At 48.6% G+C, this 18,471-nt stretch overlaps 1 protein-coding gene across 2 annotated transcripts in view; it reads left to right on the forward strand.

Annotated features, from left to right (window-relative positions):
* Nucleotides 1-18,471, forward strand: part of PRKAR1B (protein kinase cAMP-dependent type I regulatory subunit beta) — a 2,827,796-nt gene that overhangs the window by 2,019,353 nt on the left and 789,972 nt on the right. The window lies entirely within an intron of this gene.

Below are 18,471 nucleotides of genomic sequence, written 5' to 3' on the forward strand. Positions count from 1 at the left end.
GGAGCCTGGAGCCTAATCTATCATTGCGTGCTGTGAGGTTGGGGGTAAGGGATGGGGTGGTTGGGACGGGCGGCTTAAAGCGGGCGGGGGGTTTGGTGGTCAGTTTAGTTTGGTTAGATTTAGCAATGGGGCTGGGGTGGCTGTTGGCAGGTGGGCCATGGATGGCAGTGGTGGGCTCTCCATCCTGTTCATACAGGGGCGCAAGTCCTGAAGATGGGACACAGGAGAATGTTTCTTTTTATTTTATTATTTGGAATAGGGGAAGAGGCTACCAGGCTCAATATTGGCGAGCAACATTGACTGGGAATAGGAATGTTCAAAATGAAGGTTACCCCTATCCTAATGTAACCTAAAAAGGAAAGGTTTGCTGTGGTGTGAGGCGTGTGTGACAATGCAGACTGGAGAGCAGTGACGAACTATTATCTCTGACTAGAACACACCTTCAAGGCAAACTCCACAATCTGGCAAGAACCCGCTAATGACAGCGTAATACCATAGAATGCGTAAGGTAGCCTAATAACAATTATACACAATTCAAAGTATTTGATAAGGCAACAAAACGAAGCAAATACATTTGTATATCACTAGGAGTACTTGCGTGAGAGAAGTAGCAAATTGACTGTGAGGTGAGAAGACCGCTATGACGGGACTCCAAACTACGGACTGTGACTGAAGCGGAGCAAACAGGCTGTGAGATGAGGAGACCGCAATGACAGGACTCCAAACTACAGACTGTGACTGAAGCGGAGCAAACAGGCTGTGAGGTGAGGAGACCGCAATGACAGGACTCCAAACTACGGACTGTGACTGAAGCTGTAACGCTCACCTGATTCCCACGGAGGCGCCGACCCATTCTGGACTGCTACAACTTCTTCCACAGTAAAGCGTAGTGCTTGGAAGATGGACTGGACTGGACCCCCAAACCTCGTCTGTCTGGCCAGTAGAATAATCCTTCTGTAGATGGGAAAAGGGAGTTAACTGTCTGCTAGATTGTGTGTGAGATTCCCCCTTTTTTCCCCTTCTCACCCTCCTCGAACCCTAGCTGTGCCTTCCGCAGACTCTCACCTTAATTTCTGTATGGACGAGCTCTCCATCCTGCTTCTGACGCAGGGGCGCGTAGATTTCCAGTTACTTCACTGGATCTCGGATTTGGCGAGGGTTCGATGTCTGCTTGCCTTTACCAAAATGCTGCCGTAAGTATATAGTTCAAAAGATCAAGTCTTATTTGTCCCTTGGCCTTTGTTTAATTTTCAGGGACTAGGTGAGGAATCCGTGTGGAGGAATGGATTCGCCGAGGTAAGCTCAGGTGAGTACTTTTAATGAAGGTGTGCCGTAGTGGTTTGCTCCGACACCTTAATGAGTGTGTCTTATGTCCCCATAGGGGCCGGGGTACGGAAAAGCCAGAAAAGCCGCTCCGACCCGAAAAGGGAACTGAGGTCCCAACAAAATTCAGGTAAGACTTAAGGTGAGTAATCTGTCCTTTTGCAATTAGTTCGTTGCTCACCTTGTTTTGTCCTTTTTCTCCGTAGGTGCTGGGATGCGGCCGATGTCGCCTATGACCCTGAAGAGCTAGACAGCGCCACGTGAAGGTAAGTGGAAGCCGCGCTGCAGCGAGCGATGAGATGCATTTCTAACCATTGACTTTCTTTTGCAGGATCGACGGAGTGAACAATCCGGATGCTGGATGAAGGTAGGTAATGTCCTAATGCTTGCCTTTCTCTCCTTGCAGGTGTTCCAGGTGCTGGCGGGCGTGGCAGGAGCCAGCACCGACTCTGTGAGCGTCCTGCTTCAGATGCAGAATAACGCGAAGCACGTGTGGCCATCCAGGCGTGGTTTAAATAGCCTTGGAAGAGCTTCAGGTGAGTGTTCTTCCACTGGCCCCACCCGAGTAAGAAAAGAGTTCCTGAAAGAAAATAGTTCCTCCCCAGCCTTAGTTGGCTTGGAGCTTCAGACAGCATGGTCTGCCTCGGGTGAGTATGCAGCATGGTCTGCCTCAGGTGAGTTCACCCAAGCATTACCATATGTTCTGCCATGATGACCCTGGCGCCAAAGGCGCCAGGACAATGTCCAGAGAGCCCCTATAGGGGTTTGCTGGGTCCTGCTTGGTGAGTATGAAGTCTGCTTCCGGGGACGCTGGGCCTGACCTGGCTCCTCGGGAGCAGGCATCATGACAGCACCCCCCCCCCCCCAAGGCCCCTCCCAAGGTTGTTTTCCCCGGGGGTTTTGGTTTGTCTGGGAAGGTCCGGTGAAATTTTTTAATTAACCGAGGAGCATGTACATGGTCATGGGGTTCCCATGACCTCTCTTGAGGCCCGTAACCCTTCCAATCGATTAGATAGAAAAGCCTTGATCTTATCATTTTAGAATCTAAAATGTTCTTCACCTCGAACTCAGGTTTTCCCTCCACTTGAATGGGTTCTGGAGGCTTGATTAGTCTGGTTCCAGGTTGCACAGGTTTCAAAAGTGACACATGAAAAACAGGATGTATTTGCATATGAGCTGGTAAATCCAGTTTAACGGCCACAGGATTGATTATGGCCGTAATGGAATATGGTCCCAGGTATTTGGGATTAAAAGTTTGAGGTCCTTTGAGTGATAAGTGTCTGGTAGCCAGCCAGACTTGGTCCCCAATCTGGTACTGAGGTGCCTCACTTCGATGCCGATCAGCACTTTTCTTGTATCTTTTCTTGGCTTGTTGTAAATGTTCAGTTGCTTCTTTGAAGGCTTTGGTAATTGCGGTATGCAGCTGGTCCACTGCGGGTGTTCCGAGATCATGAGGTGGATCCAGGTCAGAGGTTCGAGGGTGAAGCCCATATAAAGTGTAAAAAGGACTTTGCCCAGTTCCAGAGTGCACAGAATTATTATATGCATATTCAGCTATCAAAGAATGTCTTTCCAGTTACTTTCAGATTGTTGCAGCATACAACGTAAATATTGTTCGAGAGTCTGGTTCGTTCTTTCTGTTTGACCATCGGTCTGGGGGTGATGACTGGTTGATAGTCTTACATCGATTTGTGCCAATTGACAACATCTATGCCAAAAGTGGGAAATAAATTGGCTTCCTCGATCTGAAATCAGCACAGACAGAAATCCGTGTAACCGGACAACATTTTCAAGGAATTTCTTTAGCTAGAACCGAAGCTGATGGTAAACCTTTTAATGGAATGAAGTGTGCCATCTTGGAGAATAAATCCACGATAACAAGAATAGTGTTATATCCTGAACAGGGGGGTAAATCCGTAATAAAATTCAATGACAGGGTGTGCCAGGGCGATGGTGGAATGTCTAACGGTTGAAGAAGACCGGCTGGTCTTTTCTTTTGGCCTTTATTTTGGGTGCACACACCACAGGACATCACAAATGATTTTACATCTTTTCGCCAAGAAGGCCACCAGAATTGTCTTTTCACCTTTTCCTCAGTTTTGGCAATGCCGGGGTGTCCCTCTATTAGTGTATCGTGATAACAAGAAACAACTAGCTTTTGTAAATCTTTGTGTGGAAGAAATAATCGTCCTCGGAAATAAGGTAAATCGTTATCTATAGTAAAATCAGATCCCTTTTGAACCCAGTCCTGCAAGTCTGTTGGGTCCAGGAGTTGTTTAACTCTAGTTTGGATATTTTCTAGCGATTGTGAAGAAGTCATACCTAAGATCCTCTGTTCGGGAATTATCGGCACAGGCTCTGAGTTAGTGACTGTGTCCCCCATTCCAATTCGGGATAGAGCATCCGCTTTGCCATTCTTACAGCCAGGATGGTAGGTGATTATGAAATCAAATTCAGCAAAAAACAGAGCCCAACGGAGCTGTCGAGATGACTGAGCCTTGGCGGTTTTCAAGTACTGTAAATTCCGATGGTCGGTGATCACCGTGATGGTATGTCTTGCGCCAAGGAGATAATGTCGCCAGGCCTTAAAAGCAGATTTAATCGCTAACAGTTCTTTGTCTGTGATGGCGTAGTTAATCTCGGGAGCCGAGAATTTTCTGGACCAGAACGCAACGGGATCCAGTTGGTTAGTCTCTTGGTCCCTTTGAGAAAGGACAGCTCCTATAGCTAGACTGGATGCGTCGGTTTCGACGACATAAGGGAGATCCGGGCACGGGTGTTTTAATACGGGTGCAGAAGTAAATTTAGCTTTTAGTTCTTGAAAGGCTTGCTCAGCTTCTTTAGACCATTCAAAACGTTTATTTTTTCTTAAGAGTGCAGTGATGGGTTGAACCACCCGTGAAAACTCCGGAATGAACCTGCGATAAAAATTGGCAAAGCCATGCATGCTTTGAACACCTTTTACAGAGCTGGGTGATGGCCATTTGAGGATAGCATCCACTTTTCGTGAGTCCATGTGGACTCCTTTAGGTGTCAGGATAAAACCTAGAAATTCGACTTCCGTGACATGGAAACACATTTTTCAAGTTTAGCAAATAGTTTGTGTTGGCACAATTTCTCGAGGACTGCCCTGACATGGTTTCGATGATCAGATTCTGAAGAGGAGTATACAAGAATGTCATCGATGTATACGATAACACAAACATCGATGAGTTCCCTGAGGACATCGTTCATGAAATATTGGAAGGCAGCCGGTGCATTGCACAGTCCAAAAGGCATAACTTGGTACTCGAACAACCCATATTTAGTGCGGAAGGCAGTTTTCCATTCATCGCCTTCTTTGATTCGCACTAGATGGTAAGCCCCCCGGAGATCCAGCTTGGTGTATATGCAGGCATCTTTCACTTGGTCAAGGAGTTCAGGGATCAAAGGCAAAGGGTATCTGTTTTTGACAGTTATCTGGTTCAGTGCGCGGTAGTCTATACAAGTTCTGAGATCGCCTTCTTTTTTTGGTACGAAGAATAAAGCCGAGGATGCAGGAGACTTAGACAGGCGAATAAAACCATTGGCTAAGTACTGGTCCAGATATTGTCGTAAATGAAGATTCTCGGGCTCGGTAAGGGCATAGATCCTGCTGCAAGGGGGTGTTGCATCGGGTAGTAGATCTATCTGGCAATCGTATAACCTGTGGGGCGGTAGAGTATTGGCCTGTTCCTTTTGGAAGACGTCTTGAAACTCTTGGTACTCTTGCGGTATTTGCAAACTGACAGGAGTTACGGTAGCTAGGCCAATGCTTGTATTTTGTGGATAGCAGGTTTGTACACACTCTGGAAAGGTTATCCTCTTTGCTCGCCAATCAATTTGAGGATTGTGTGTCTCCAACCAAGGGATTCCTAGAATTACTTGAAATTGCAGAGCCTTGATTACGTCAAACACCATTGCCTCCCGATGCCCGTCTTGACCCAGCAATGTCACTTCCGTGGTGGTGTGAGTTACCGGCCCAGAGGCGATTTCCGTTCCATCCACAGTGGTGATGACATCTTTACTGGTTTTAGGGCAAAGAGGGAGGTTCATCCTAGAAGCCAATTCATGATCCACGTAGTTTCCTATAGCCCCACTATCGATGTATGCCTTAATTACATGCAACCGTTCAGGCTGCTTTGGATTTACGAGGACCATTGGCATGGTGAAGTGCGAGGTCAAAGAGTTGGTTTTTAAGCTCGGTAAGCGGACCTCTATGCTTGTCGGGCGTGGTCGTTTCCCGGCTCAGATTCTACAAGATCTTTATCCGTGGCTCCTACCGCCTTTTTGGGCGGTTTTACAGGGCAGTCTCGTAAGAAGTGTCCTGAAGTTCCACAGTAGAGGCAGAATTGCATTTGCCGTCTTCTATCACGCTCCCCTTTGGTCAAAGGTCCCTTGACTACTCCAATCTGCATAGGTTCAGTAGCATCGACACCCTTGGGGTGAACCTGGGCTTTGGCAAAAACCCGGGTTTCAAACCTGGACCGATCTGCTTTTCTGTTTTGAAGCCTGTGATCCAGTTGGACCACTAAGTCAATATAGTCCGAGCAGCCCTGGGGTGGATTTACGACTTGGGCCAAGACATCTTTAAGTTCTCCATGTAGACCTCGATGGAATAGCGTAATTCTCTTATCCTCGGGCCATCTTGTTTCCACAACTAACCTATTGAAGGTCGCAATGTAAGCTAAGAGGTCTAGATTACCCTGTCGTAGAGATAGGAGTTCGTTGTCCAGGGCCTGTCCCTGAGAATGCCTCGCAAAAAGTCTTTCCATACTTGTCTGGAAGGCTTGAAAGTTCTGAAGGATCGGGTCGTCTTGAGTAACCAATGGGATTGACCAATCAGCTGCGCTGCCGCTGAGATAAGAAAGTACAAAGGCTACCTTGGTTTGGTAATTCGGGAAGGCCCCAGGTCTGCAGAGGAAATGCAATCGGCATTGATTCATAAATACTGCAAATCTTTTGGGATCTCCAGCAAAACGTTCAGGCGAGGCCAGTGGCTCGTTTCCAGGTATATTGATTTGCACTGGATTAGTTGACGCCACGGGGGTGAAACTACCCCCTGAACTTGGTAGAGGAGTTTGACCAGCTTGACTCTGCAACAGCTCGCAGGCAAGATCATCAGTTCGTTCCTTTGACACAATTAACTCCCTCCTGAGGGCATTCGTCTCCTGGCGAGCGGAATGAACTTCGGCCCGTAATTCCCCTAATAGCTGGGCCAGCTGGTCTGTCTCGGAAGTTTCCATGGCGCCTGGGTAGGAAGTTATTGGTAGGCTTCGCGTTCTGTAACGCTCTCCTGATTCCCACGGAGGCGCCAACCCGTTCTGGATGTAACGCTCACCTGATTCCCGCAGAGGCGCCGGTCTTGACTGGGTGAATGCCGTATCTTCAAAGGTGATGTGTAACACACGGTTGGCTCTTTGGGCTGGACCTCTGTGCACTGTATGTCTGACTCGAAGAGTAAGATGTCTGCAGATAGAAAATATGGGATTAATGAACTGGGGTTATTGGGTGCCTCTCTCCTCTTCCCTTTCTCTTCTCCTGTAGAACCCCAAAGGTTAACGCCCTCACCTTAGGTAAGTGAACGCCGAGCTCTCCATCTGCCTCGGGGCAGGGTGCCGTAACCAGTTTCTTCACTGGATAAGGGTGCAGGCCTCTTGACCTCAGAGGACTGCTGTCCGTCGTTAACTGCACGAACGGTAAGTTCTGGGCACTTCAAATGTCTTAAAAGTCTTTTGTAATGATATCTCTTGTTTTGCAGGGTTCCGGCGATGGCGGATGGCGGGCTGATGAGAGTTGAGGATCGAACCCGCGTGAGGAATAGAAGCGCCTGGAAGCACGTAAGTAAGCGCTTGTAGCCTGCTTCACGATGCGCACTAACTGTCCCTTTTATCTTGCAGGTACAAGTTCGGAGCTTTAGAGAAGCTGAAGGGTGCTGGAATACCCACTGGATTCGGCGTGGGGAGGAGTAATGGCACGTGAGTAATAAAGTTGCCCAATGTCTTTAAACGCACCTTCTTTTGTCTTTCAGATGCGGGATGCAGCGCCGAAGGCCTCCGGAGCGTGCGAAGAGCTGGTAAGCTTTTGTCTTTCAGATGCCGGAATGCAGTGCGAAGACCTCCGGAGCATGCGAAGAGTAGGTAAGCCTTTGTCTTTCAGATGCCGGAATGCAGCGCGAGGCGTTGGTGACAGCCGATGGACCAGGTAAGAGATGCGCTGCCACTGAAGACCGTAGTGCTAACCTGTTCTTTCTTTGTCTTTACAGGTGCTGCTGAAGACTGGATTCCAGGATGGTAAGCCTTTGTTCCCTTAGGCCCAGGATCAGAAGCAGAAGACACGATGAGCGTTCTGCTGCAGAGAATGCAGAATAACGCAAAGCAAGATTCATCCATCGGGTGTGGTTTAAATAGCCTCCTGTATTGCTTAGGTGTCTCCTTCCACAGCCACGCCTAGGTAAGAAAAGAGTTCCTGCTTTCCAGAAGAGTTCCAGTGTTCTGAACCTAGGGAGTGGCTCCTGCCCCACCCAACAGGAAAAGTAGTCCCAAACAGAAGAGGATCAGGGGTTCAACTGGCAGGTAAGTAAGCAGCATGGTCTGCTGCAGGTAAGTCCACCCAAGCATTATGAGCCCGGCGCTTCCAGCGCTGGGACTGGACATCTTTATGAGCCTGGTGCCACTGGCGCCAGGACAGGGTCCAAAAGGTCCCAATTGGGACTGGCTGGCACTCGGAACCGGGGTTATGGGTCTGCTTCCAAGGGAGTCGGGCAAGTCCTGATCTTTTGGAAACAGAGATCATGACACTGGACTGCTACAACTTCTTCCACGGTAAAGCGTAGTGCTTGGAAGATGGACTGGACTGGACCCCCAAACCTCGTCTGTCTGGCCAGTAGAATAATCTTTCTGTAGATGGGAAAAGGGAGTTAACTGTCTGCTAGATTATGTGTGAGATTCCCCCTTTTTTCCCCTTCTCACCCTCCTCGAACCCTAGCTGTGCCTTCCGCAGACTCTCACCTTAATTTCTGTATGGACGAGCTTTCCATCCTGCTTCTGACGCAGGGGCGCGTAGATTTCCAGTTACTTCACTGGATCTCGGATTTGGCGAGGGTTCGATGTCTGCTTGCCTTTACCAAAATGCTGCCGTAAGTATATAGTTCAAAAGATCAAGTCTTATTTGTCCCTTGGCCTTTGTTTAATTTTCAGGGACTAGGTGAGGAATCCGTGTGGAGGAATAGATTCGCCGAGGTAAGCTCAGGTGAGTACTTTTAATGAAGTAATGCCGTAGTGGTTTGCTCCGACACCTTAATGAGTGTGTCTTATTTCCCCATCGGGGCCGGGGTACGGAAAAGCCAGAAAAGCCGCTCCGACCCGAAAAGGGAACTGAGGTCCCAACAAAATTCAGGTAAGACTTAAGGTGAGTAATCTGTCCTTTTGCAATTAGTTTGTTGCTCACCTTGTTTTGTCCTTTTTCTCGGTAGGTCTTGAATGCAACCGATGTCGCCTATGGGCGCTGAAAAGGTTGCCGGCGCCACGTGAAGGTAAGTGGAAGCGGCGCGGCAGCGTGAGAAGCAGAGCGCTTCTAACTATTGTCTTTCTTTTCCGTAGGTGCTGGGATGCGGCCGATGTCGCCTATGACCGCTGAAGAGCTAGACAGCGCCACGTGAAGGTAAGTGGAAGCGGCGCTGCAGCGAGCGATGAGATGCGTTTCTAACCCTTGACTTTCTTTTGCAGGATCGACGGAGTGAAGAATCCGGATGCTGGATGAAGGTAGGTAATGTCCTAATGCTTGCCTTTCTCTCCTTGCAGGTGTTCCAGGTGCTGGCGGGCGTGGCAGGAGCCAGGATGCAGGAGCCGACTCGGTGAGTGTCCTGCTGCAGATGCAGAATAACGCGAAGCACGTGTGGCCATCCGGGCGTGGTTTAAATAGCCTTAGAAGAGCTTCAGGTGAGTGTTCTTCCACTGGCCCCACCCGAGTAAGAAAAGAGTTCCTGAAAGAAAATAGTTCCTCCCCAGCCTTAGTTGGCTTGGAGCTTCAGACAGCATGGTCTGCCTCGGGTGAGTATGCAGCATGGTCTGCCTCAGGTGAGTTTACCCACGTATTACCATATGTTCTGACATGATGAGCCTGGCGCCTATGGCGCCAGGACAGATGCCTTTTATGAGCCTGGCGCCAAAGACGCCAGGACAAGGTCCAAAGAGCCCCTATAGGGGTTTGCTGGTTCCTGCTTGGTGAGTATGAAGTCTGCTTCCGGGGACGCTGGGCCTGACCTGGCTCCTCGGGAGCAGGCATCATGACAGAAGCTGAGCAAACAGGCTGTGAGGTGAGGAGACCCCTATGACAGGACTCCAAACTACGGACTGTGACGGAAGCGGAGGCGGCTGCACAGGGAATACAGGAAAGGAACTGAGGACTAGTAATTAGTTACTAACGGAACTACAGTAAATGTCTGTGGACAAGGAATATTTGAACTGTGACAGAAATCGGAGGTACGCGGCGAGCGTTCCATCTGTACTCAGACGAACGACGGGAAGCGTGAGTCTCCTGATGGGCGGGGCTTAAATAGCCGGCAATGAAAACAACTAGACCCGCTAGCTAACTGACTCAGAGGCACCACCTAGCGGCCATTAAGGAAACCCCAACCAACCATAAACATGAGGGAATTAGAATCAATTAACCAGCTAAGGCAACATGAACCTGTATCTCCTAGGACTAAAATGGGAACTTAACCTGTTGTCATGACATAATGGACCTCTGACCGGATGACCATACAGAAGTTCGAGGGGAGAATAACCTACTCCCTCCTGAGGGACTTCTCTATAAGCAAAGAGAAGGCATGGCAGTAGAAGGTCCCACTTTCTTTTAAGGGGGTCCTCTAAAGCACCTATCATGCTCTTCATGGTTCTGTTGAACCTTTCAACCAGCCCATTTGTCTGAGGGTGGTATGCGGTTGAGAACTTGTAAGTAACTCTGCAGGTTTTCCACATGGCTTTCATGTAGTGGGACATAAAATTCGACCCCCCTGTCAGAGATTACTTCCTTAGGAAACCCAACCCTGGTAAAAATACCAAGGAGGGCCGTAGCCACAGCCGGAGCTGTAACAGTCCTCATAGGAATTGCCTCAGGGTACCCAGTAGCATGGTCTACTATAACAAGTATAAACCTGTTGCCTCAGGAACTTGGACGATCAAGGGTACCAACAATGTCAATCTCTGCTCTCTCAAATGGGACTCCCAGAACTGGGAGAGGCACTAAAGGTGCCACATTCTTGGAGCCAACCTTACCAGAGGTCTGGCAGGTATGGCAGCTCCTGCAGTATTTATCTACTTCAGCCCCCATCTTTGGCCAATAAAAGTAGAGTGAGAGCCTTTCCTTAGTCTTCTTGAAACTCAAGTGACCAGCCAAAGGAATCTCATGGGCTAACTGCAAGAACTGTGATCTGTTCTCTTGGGGTACTACAAGTCGTTTGTTGTCCCCAGGTGCAGACTCTGTTGGTTCACTGTAGAAGAGGCCATCTCCCCAGTGTAACCTATATTTCCCAGGCTCTTGCCCTTCAGCCTGAGCATCTGCCTGGTGGCGAAGACCTTCCAGAGTTGGACATTCTCTATGTCCCTTACTGAAGTCTGCCCTGTTGGGTCCACCTTCTGCCAGTAAAGACTGCAGCTCAGGATGGTCAACAGGATCCATATCTCCAATGAGTTCCTGGCCTTCCACTAGCTCTTCTTCAGAGTCTAGTTCAACCACACAGGGTTGTACCTCCCTCTCAGCCTCAGCTGGAGGGGGAGTTACTGGTGTAACTTTGGACAACCTAGGGGAAATCCTGGTTGGCTGCACTGGAGTGCTGACTGCTGGTTTTTTGTTAGAAGTCTTAGGTTTCCCCTTTGCTTTTTGTTGCTTAGAGACAGCAGCTGACATCTCCAGAAGAGCAGCAGTGATCTCTTTCTTCATCATCTCCTTGGGAGTACCTCTCATGGTTCTCTTCCTTGCAGGTCTGGTGAGCTCCTGTAACCTTTTACTAGGAGGTCTGGGGGTATGTGACACTACTCCAAGAGTTTTCAAGTCATTACCCGGCAGAACCCTTCCTGGCACCTCACTTTGTATGCTGACAGGTATCTTCACAGTCATGTCATTACACTGGATGAGAACTGGCAATTGGGGAAGCATCTGCACAGGCCCTCCAGCTAACTTGGTGTGGCTGTTTGGGTGCCTTAGCAACATCCTCAGCCAAAAAAAACGATTTGTCCACCACAGTTATGCTGGCCCAAGTGTCCTTAATGGCAGGAGTCTCCTGACCATTCACCTGGACACTGTCCTTATAATACTCTTTAGTATTATCTGGGATAGAATTATAGACATCTAAGTTCTGTTGTTCCCACAAACCCAGAGACACTAAAGAAACACTGGCTGAGACTCCAATGGGTTCATCAGCCAGTAATAGAAAGTTTCCACTTGCCATTTGTACTTCCTTCTCTGGAGCGAAGGCTAAGGAGACAAGCTGGACCCCTGAAGGTTTACCCTTACATCTGGGATCTCCTTTCACATGGTCAGTAGAGCCACAAACAAAGCATTTACCAAATGCTTTCTGGAATGGTGGCTTGTTCTGACCTCCTTCTGGTTTGGCACCAGGAGGTACACTAGCCTAATTTGGTTTCCCTGGTGGCTTACCCTTTTGGTTCTGTTTGGGGCCCTCTTTGGAATTGGAATTATTAGAATTCTCTTTGGAGTCCTTCTTTGGCTGTTTTCCCTCATCCTTTTTCTGAGTAGCCCCAGAATCCTTGTGAGTGGCCCTGTTGGCAACCCACAAGTCAGCAGCCTTAGCTAACTTCCTGGAATCTAATTCCTTTGAATCAGCCAAGTGCTATCTGAGCTCAGGAGAGCAGGCATCATAAATTGTCTCCAACATTACAAGATTCTTCATTCGTTCATAAGTGTTAACTCTATGACCCTTAATCCATCCCTCTAAGTTTTTCAAACTTTCACTCACCCAGGTAGCCCAAGGGGTACCATCATGCTTTTTGAGGGTCCTAAACCTCTTAAGGTACTGGGAAGGGGTCTTCCCAAATTTAGCTATCAAAGCTAGTTTCACACATTCATAATCCTTCTTATCCACCTCCCCCAACTCCATTACCACATCAGTTGCAACAGGGGGAAGCCTAGAGAACAACCAGGGAAGTAACTCATTCCCTGTGATGTCCTGGAGCCCATGATTATACTCAAAATTTTTTAACCAATCCAACACATCCAACTTAGGTTCATACATACCCACTAATTCCTTAGGCATCCAGGGTCTTTTGGGACTGGAACTCCTAGAAGAACCAGAGGAGAGAGACGCATTTTCCACAGACAACTTTTTCATTTCTCGTTCATGATTAAGCTCTATTTCTCTGAGTCTTAACTTGCTTCTGCTCAGCCTGGGCATTCATTCTTCTGAACTCTAGCTCTTGGTTTCTTTCAGATTGAGCAATAAAACGTTTGTACTCTAATTCAAGTTTCATTTTTTCAGGTTCAAAATAAGCAGTGTTACATGTAGGACCTGGTATAGGCCCAGTAGGTACAGTAGGTAAGGCAGACAGAGGCTCAGAGTGGCTAACTTCATTAGGTTCACTTTCCTCTTCTGACGCATTATCAATGCTTTGATTCAGATCAATACCATCACTGTTTTCTACATTTGCTGGGGGGGGTAGATTCCTCCGTACCACCCAGACTTTGGTTTTCTAACAATCTTTCTACAAGTTCCATCTTCTTGCCCTTCTCAGAGAGATTCTTATGTCTACACAATACTTTTAAGCACTCAGCAGTTTTGGCAGACAATGATTCTAGGGTATAACTCTCCATAGCAGACATAGTTAGAAAATCAGCTTCTTAGTGCTATGCTCTGTGGTTAGTTGTCCTAAAGTGTTCAACAAGCACTCTAAAGTGTATACTCAATACAAATCCCACCGCTGTACACCAGTGTTAGGCAGAAACCTGTGCAGTTCCCTCTGGGACCACCGCAAAAGATGTAGGACTACAGGTGTTTGGCAGTAAACCCACTTGGTAGCAGTCTGTACCACACAGATTCACTCGGTAGCTGTGGCTGAGCAGTCAGACTTCCCTCAAGAAGAGTTAGGTAGTATACAGAGTATTCACAAGAGAACACAATAGAACAAGTAAACACTGACCAGGGCTTGGTGTAAAAGAGATATAATTATTTATTTAAAATCACATCTAGAAAAACACACAGGCACTAATAGTAAGCAATTCAAAAACACGGTTACTAAAAGATATACACTCCCTTAAAAGAATATTAGACAAGTCTTAAGTAAAGCCCCACTTATTTTCAGACAGCGGTGAGCGCTTAACGTAGATGGCACTCTAATAATTCGTTTTAAAAAGGGAGAGAAAAGTAGAGAATAAATTGAAACAGATCCCAACACTTTTTCACAAACACAACAAGAGAGGAAGGCGAAGTAACACCGTGAATTCAGAGTCAGTAGGCCGGATCCGCTTTAAGAGGATCAAAACGAAATGTGTCCAAGGTCTCACGGTTGCAGTGCACAAAAGTCTTGTAACGGTTCAAAAAGGAGTTGGACCAAAGAAAGGGACCAGTTAGAGGGTGAATGTGGCCAGCCCAGTCCAGAAGGTTAAGGGGTTATTATTACCTTGTAGCAATCTTTAGAAAGGGAGGCCTGGCGGAAGCGGTACCTTAAAGTGATGAGAACATTCCAGCGGGGGCAGTTGTTCCTGGCAGCGGATGCCAGTTGGTGCTTCGTCCGGGGGAAGAGAGGGTCTCGTCGGGGAGGAAGACAGGAGTCCGTTGCACTGCCAGGGAAGAAACCAGCCGCGGAGTTTCCCAGGTACAAGGAGCAGTCCGTTGATTCGCGGTTCAGTCGTAAGTGGCTATCCGGCCGCCGGGGTGCTTGGCACGGGCAGTTCGACCACAAACCGGTCTGGGGTGCGAAGAAAAGAAGACAAACTGGTTGTGCCCAGCAGTCAGGGGAAGAAGCCTCTCCAGCCGGGAGATCTTCTCTGTCGTCGGGAAGTGGTGAGTCGGTTCTGCAGGGCTCCACCGGTGGTGTCGTCGTGGTAGGTCGGCTCAGCTTCTCCCTCGTCGGATTCTTAGGTCCTGTGGCGACTTCTGAAGTTCCAGTCCCCAAAGCCCTGCTTTTATGCAGCATACCCCCATTCACTCAGCCTAGCTGTCAATCAAACATGCTAAGTGGTGAGCCGGCCGGCTCACCACTTGGGCCAATCACACAAGAGTGCGACTTGAGTTACCAAGGTAACTCAGTCCAGGGTGCATAAACCCCCTCCCACACCCCCTGTGGTACCCAGACAGAGTGGCACCACTTTTGGAGGCTTCTGTGGAGAAGCCCGCCAAAAAGTGGAAGAAAGGGCTCGACTTGGGTTGGAGTCGCAGAAGAGAACACAAACGCCATTTTAGCATCGAATCCTGGCAAAAAATACCAACCGGCGAATTAATATTAAATAAATAAACCGGCGGTATGTTCGAGGCTATGAGAATTAAATAATTAAAGTTGGTAGCCTCGAACAATGGGAAAATCCCATAGGGATATATTTGCGGTCGAATATAAAAAGTAGTATCCATTGCCACCAGCCAAAACTCGATCAAGGGGGACGGAGACGTGCCCCCTCGACTAACAGACCCCGGGGCAATCGAATTGCCCCGACCAGTACGTCCACAATATGATGGTTTGTACTGGTTTCTGTTAATAATTTGGGACTAGTAAAGTCAATGGTGACTTTACATGCCCTGGGACACAGTAGTCAGTCCCAGGGTATGGAGTCTATGGTGGGGTGTCACTATGACACCCATGTGTTACTGCACGGAGGGTGCTGTGTAACACACATACTAAAAACACATGATACCCTATGGAGTAAAGGACCCCATAGCCCAGAAAACACATTACCAGTCAAAGGAACACCATAAATCATGTCCAAGAGTGGGAGAAAAAGAGTTTCACTCTTGGCAGGAGAAAAAAACAAACTCCAGAAATCCAGCAAAGCTGCTGGGGGACTCACTAGGTCAGGAAATTCAGCCTAAAGAGAGAATTCTCCCTAACACCGGACAATAGGTGGGTCCACTTTCCCATTATTATTAAGGTTGAAATATTCTCACCCAGTTCCTTCCCATTTATCCAGTCTTGGGCCAGGTAATCATTACACATCCATTTCCTTCTACAGAGGTGGTCTGCCAATTACCACAAGGACTTATTCACCAGGTAATTGTCAGACCAAGGAACAGAGTAGGTCTTGATGACATCCACGCATGACAGCAGGCACTAATCTACTAAGATCAAGTAGCACCAAGGAATTGTGTACCTGTGACTGGTATGTGTATCTCTTCTTCCCATCCTTCCACACCTTCAGGCATACTTCAAGCCGTTTCCTATTCAGTGCCCTAATTCTCTGTGCCTTCCTTCTTTGTTCCTTCCTTCTCGGCAGACTCACCTCCCCAGCTTAACTTCCCGTGGGTTTAGGATCATGTTAAAACCCCCAACTTCCCCCAGTAGCCTACTCACCCCTCCCAGAAAGAAAGTTGTCACGTATTTGGACAATAAATGGCTGCCACCATTGCTAGTGCACCCTGATCAAGTCCACTGGGGAATATGTACTGACTTTTCTTGCTGCACTTCATCTTTCGGACCTCCAGCACACAATTCGTCCCTATCTATATAGCCACCCCTTCCACCAGAATTATAGAACACTTATACATGACTCTTCTTTTTACAAAATGAGTCACTTGGAAACATACAATATCTAACCCTGAAGTACAAGGCTCTGATTTTCTTATCTGACCAAAATATAGTATTGGCTTGTGTGCTTGTATTAATCATACCCAGGCCTACATGTTTATTTTATTTTTTATTTCTTTTATTGTGCATTTGTAAGCTTAAACATCAAGTAAATTGTGTTTCAAAGAGCCTACAGGGCAACAGGGAGGGAGCATGGGAATGAAAAACAAATAAAAACAAATATAGCAATGAAAGAGAGAGGCGGCCCGACTAGACATTGAGATCATTGAGAACGTTCAAGTGCACCGAGAGAGAAGGGATGCAGGAGTGGGTAGGTAAGTGCTACGTGTATCAGAGGGAAGTGCTAGGGAGTGAGCAGGTGTAAGTGCCTAGGTGGATTGGTCAGCCACCCATAAATAGGTAAGTGCAGGCCTGTGGTGACATAGGCCAGTGGGTGCCGAGGCAAAGGGCTAGAACGGGTGGAAGCTGTAGGAGATTGGGTGTGGGAGACCTGGACCCGAGAGGACACATAAGGGCCCTGGTCACCAATCTCAGCAACTGTGGGATTTAGCAGAGGAGAGAGGAAGGGAAGGAGGAGATGAAATGGAAAGTCTTGAAGAGCTTCTGGAATTACAGGAGATCCGACTCAAGATGAAGAGGCAGTGGGAGGATGTTCCATAGGAGTGAGCCTGCTGAGGAACGAGATTGGCCACAGCTCGCTTTTTAGCAAAGCGCTGAACACACACAGGGCCTCATTACGAGTAGCACGGAAAAAAGCAGGGTCATTACCAGCATGGCGGAACGAGTGGGTCCATGCTCGTATGACGCCGCTAATAGCGGGTGATTACGAGTTCGGGAGCATGCGCGAACCCCCATGCCGGTAATGGCCATACCGGCATGCCGCAAAAGGCCCTCCAACCCCCCAAAAGCGCCATCACGAGACCCGCTGCTACCGCCACCGCCTAGGAGGAACCCCTAAATACCGACCCGGTAATACCAACATGCTAATACCGGGCTTTTAATCCCGGACCCGGAAATAACGTCATCGCGTTGGAACGGGAAATGGGCCGGCGGCCATCTTTAAAAACACAATCCATTGCAATCCTCCCAAACCACCAGTTGTTTCCTGGAGAGCTCTGTGGCAATACTTCCATAATGTCCAAGGCAACCCGGAAGACCACCCCCCGGCTGCGGAAACATCACTTTTGCAACGCTGAATTAAATATGCTAGCAGACACCCTTGCTGCACATCAGATGTCATAAAATCCCAGAACCTGAAGCATGAGGTGCAGCAGCAGAAGGACATCTGGCAGGAGGTAGCCCGCAAGGTGTCGGCTGTAGGAACCACCCCACGTAGTGTCAAGGACTGCAGGTAGAGGTGTGATGACCTCCGCCTGAGGGTCTGTAACATCATGGCAAGCAACAGGAGGGAGGCCATGGCCACAGGTGGGGGTCCCCACTCTCCTGCCAAAATGACCACCTGGGAGGAGACCGGAAGCACCTTAATTAATCCAGAGTCCATCGAGGGATTTGGGGAGATGGAGACGGGTGCAGCATCATCACCAGAAGGAGGTGAGTGACCCTGCAGATCCCTGTAGGGGAAACCATGGCGTAGCACAAGTGATGTGGAAGAGAGTCTAGGCAAGGCAATGCATGTCCCAACACCCACATGAACACATCCAAGTAAAGATGGCGGGCCAAACCCTGCCAGACATAAATGCATGCTGAGTGCCAATCCCATAACCAACACACAGCCAACACACATGGACTGTGCCCATGCAATACATCACACAAACCCCAAATCAACGGCATGCCACCTGCCATGCAGCAAATGCCAAAATGTTCCCTCAGACTACCCTGTGTGACACACCTGTAAGACATGAATGCATGATTAAATGAATAATGAACAGCACCATAGTATGCTTCTGGCATGTAACACCATCACTGATGCCCTGCATCTCTTCTACCCCCCCCAGGCACCGATGGAGAAGATGGCAGCCAAGACACCAACGTGAGGGCATCCATGTCCCGCACACAGAAAAGGGCTACCGCCACCACCACCTCCGGGGCAGCCAAGCAGGCCACACCTACAGCCAGTGTGCCTGACACAGCCGAGACACAGCTGACAACACCTACAGCCAGTGTGCCTGACACACTCGAGACCCAGCAGCCCACACCAGTGCAAGGGGAGTCCCTAGTAGCACTGGCCACAACTGAAGATGACTTGGAGGAGAATGTGGACCAGGAGCGAGTCACGGAAGTAACATGTCCTCCCACCCCAAGCCCCGTGTCCACCCCCCGCCCCAAACTCAGCCCTCAGCCACCTACAGCAGTGCCGATCCATGCCTGCATGATTCGGACCTGAGCCCCTTCCCGAAGGACAGCACTGAAAATGCAGGCC

The sequence above is a fragment of the Ambystoma mexicanum genome, chromosome 2q (assembly GCF_040938575.1).
Source record: "Ambystoma mexicanum isolate Mex_15411 chromosome 2q, UKY_AmexF1_1, whole genome shotgun sequence".
Classification (NCBI taxonomy): Eukaryota; Metazoa; Chordata; class Amphibia; order Caudata; family Ambystomatidae; genus Ambystoma; species Ambystoma mexicanum.